Source organism: Leptonotus elevatus, unplaced genomic scaffold (genome assembly GCF_054856555.1).
Source record: "Leptonotus elevatus isolate MCC_2025b unplaced genomic scaffold, RoL_Lele_1.0 HiC_scaffold_148, whole genome shotgun sequence".
Taxonomy (NCBI): domain Eukaryota; kingdom Metazoa; phylum Chordata; class Actinopteri; order Syngnathiformes; family Syngnathidae; genus Leptonotus; species Leptonotus elevatus.
In genome coordinates, this window is record NW_028233539.1 from 1,668 (window position 1) to 5,000 (window position 3,333).

Below are 3,333 nucleotides of genomic sequence, written 5' to 3' on the forward strand. Positions count from 1 at the left end.
TTGGCGGAGCTCCAGCGGACCGCGGGGAGCGCGCCCGTCTTCGGGGCTTGTTGCTGGCCGTTGGCGGAGCTCCAGCGGACCGCGGGGAGCGCGCCCGTCTTCGGGGCTTGTTGCTGGCCGTTGGAGGAGCTCCAGCGGACCGGGGGGAGCGCGCCCGTCTTCGGGGCTTGTTGCTGGCCGTCGGAGGAGCTCCAGCGGACCGGGGGGAGCGCGCCCGTCTTCGGGGCTTGTTGCTGGCCGTCGGAGGAGCTCCAGCGGACCGCGGGGAGCGCGCCGTCTTCGGGGCTTGTTGCTGGCCGTCGGAGGAGCTCCAGCGGACCGGGGGGAGCGCGCCCGTCTTCGGGGCTTGTTGCTGGCCGTCGGCGGAGCTCCAGCGGACCGCGGGGAGCGCGCCCGTCTTCGGGGCTTGTTGCTGGCCGTTGGCGGAGCTCCAGCGGACCGCGGGGAGCGCGCCCGTCTTCGGGGCTTGTTGCTGGCCGTTGGAGGAGCTCCAGCGGACCGCGGGGAGCGCGCCCGTCTTCGGGGCTTGTTGCTGGCCGTCGGAGGAGCTCCAGCGGACCGGGGGGAGCGCGCCCGTCTTCGGGGCTTGTTGCTGGCCGTCGGAGGAGCTCCAGCGGACCGGGGGGGAGCCGGGCGTTCGAGTTGCCCAGGCAGGGGGTTATCCTCCACTAGCAAACCTCCATGAGCAGCGGAGCCCGTCAGCTGCGCCAAAAAGAACCACACGAGGGCGACCTGGGGTTGAAATCCCCCGCCACATAGGAACGAATGCCGGGCGTTCGAGTTGCCCAGGCAGGGGTTATCCTCCACTAGCAAACCTCCATGAGCAGCGGAGCCCGTCAGCTGCGCCAAAAAGAACCACACGAGGGCGATCCCCCGCCACATAGGAACGAATGCCGGGCGTTCGAGTTGCCCAGGCAGGGGGTTATCCTCCACTAGCAAACCTCCATGAGCAGCGGAGCCCGGTCAGCTGCGCCAAAAAGAACCACACGAGGGCGACCTGGGGTTGAAATCCCCCGCCACATAGGAACGAATGCCGGGCGTTCGAGTTGCCCAGGCAGGGGGTTATCCTCCACTAGCAAACCTCCATGAGCAGCGGAGCCCGTCAGCTGCGCCAAAAAGAACCACACGAGGGCGATCCCCCGCCACATAGGAACGAATGCCGGGCGTTCGAGTTGCCCAGGCAGGGGTTATCCTCCACTAGCAAACCTCCATGAGCAGCGGAGCCCGTCAGCGGCGCCAAAAAGAACCACACGAGGGCGACCTGGGGTTGAAATCCCCCGCCACATAGGAACGAATGCCGGGCGTTCGAGTTGCCCAGGCAGGGGGTTATCCTCCACTAGCAAACCTCCATGAGCAGCGGAGCCCGTCAGCGGCGCCAAAAAGAACCACACGAGGGCGACCTGGGGTTGAAATCCCCCGCCACATAGGAACGAATGCCGGGCGTTCGAGTTGCCCAGGCAGGGGGTTATCCTCCACTAGCAAACCTCCATGAGCAGCGGAGCCCGTCAGCTGCGCCAAAAAGAACCGCACGAGGGCGGCCTGGGGTTGAAATCCCCCGCCACATAGGAACGAATGCCGGGCGTTCGAGTTGCCCAGGCAGGGGGTTATCCTCCACTAGCAAACCTCCATGAGCAGCGGAGCCCGTCAGCTGCGCCAAAAAGAACCACACGAGGGCGACCTGGGGTTGAAATCCCCGCCACATAGGAACGAATGCCGGGCAACCAGGGGTCGAAATCCCCATTGAAATGAATGGCGGGCAACCAGGGGTCGAAGTCCCCCATTGAAATGAATGGCGGGCAACCAGGGGTCGAAGTCCCCCATTGAAATGAATGGCGGGCTACCAGGGGTCGAAATTTCCATTGAAATGAATGGCGGGCGACCAGGGGTCGAAATCCCCCATTGAAATGAATGGCGGGCAACCAGGGGTCGAAGTCCCCCATTGAAATGAATGGCGGGCAACCAGGGGTCGAAGTCCCCCATTGAAATGAATGGCGGGCTACCAGGGGTCGAAATCCCCCATTGAAATGAATGGCGGGCGACCAGGGGTCGAAATCCCCCATTGAAATGAATGGCGGGCAACCAGGGGTCGAAGTCCCCCATTGAAATGAATGGCGGGCTACCAGGGGTCGAAATCCCCCATTGAAATGAATGGCGGGCGACCAGGGGTCGAAATCCCCCATTGAAATGAATGGCGGGCTACCAGGGGTCCAAGTCCCCCATTGAAATGAATGGCGGGCTACCAGGGGTCGAAATCCCCCATTGAAATGAATGGCGGGCGACCAGGGGTCGAAATCCCCCATTGAAATGAATGGCGGGCAACCAGGGGTCGAAGTCCCCCATTGAAATGAATGGCGGGCTACCAGGGGTCGAAATCCCCCATTGAAATGAATGGCGGGCGACCAGGGGTCGAAATCCCCCATTGAAATGAATGGCGGGCTACCAGGGGTCCAAGTCCCCCATTGAAATGAATGGCGGGCTACCAGGGGTCGTAGTCCCCCATTGAAATGAATGGCGGGCTACCAGGGGTCGAAATCCCCCATTGAAATGAATGGCGGGCGACCAGGGGTCGAAATCCCCCATTGAAATGAATGGCGGGCAACCAGGGGTCGAAAGTCCCCATTGAAATGAATGGCGGGCGACCAGGGGTCGAAATTCCCCATTGAAATGAATGGCGGGCAACCAGGGGTCGAAATTCCCCATTGAAATGAATGGGCCCATTCATTTTCAATGGCCGGGCTACCAGGGGCGCAGTACCACCTGTCGTCATTAGGGGCGCTGTAGATAGGGGACCGAGTCCCCCCATTCGAGAGGTTTGCACCCAAACCTCAAAATGGTTGGTGTACAATTATAGGAGAGACCTTTTTAAGACGTGGGAGCTCCAGGGCAAATCAAGGGAGGCTCGACCAACCCATATCCGCTTTAGATGCACTTTAGGTCGGACTCCCTTGCCAGATGGTCCCCTCCTCAGCCTGGTTCTCGAATTTTTTCTAAGTCAGCCCAACTTGGAAATATTTTCAGAGTGCCACTTTCAAGGGAGTTTCGCCCAACCCCTATCCGCCTAAGAGGCACTTCAGGTCGGCCTGACTGGCCACATTTTCCCCCTCCTCATCCTGGTTCTCGAATTTTTTCTAAGTCAGCCAAACTTGGAAATTTTTTCAGAGTGCCACTTTCAAGGGAGTTTCGCCCAACCCCTATCCGCCTAAGAGGCACTTCGGGTCGGCCTGACTGGCCACATTTTCCCCCTCCTCATCCTGGTTCTCGAATTTTTTCTAAGTCAGCCAAACTTGGAAATTTTTTCAGAGTGCCACTTTCAAGGGAGTTTCGCCCAACCCC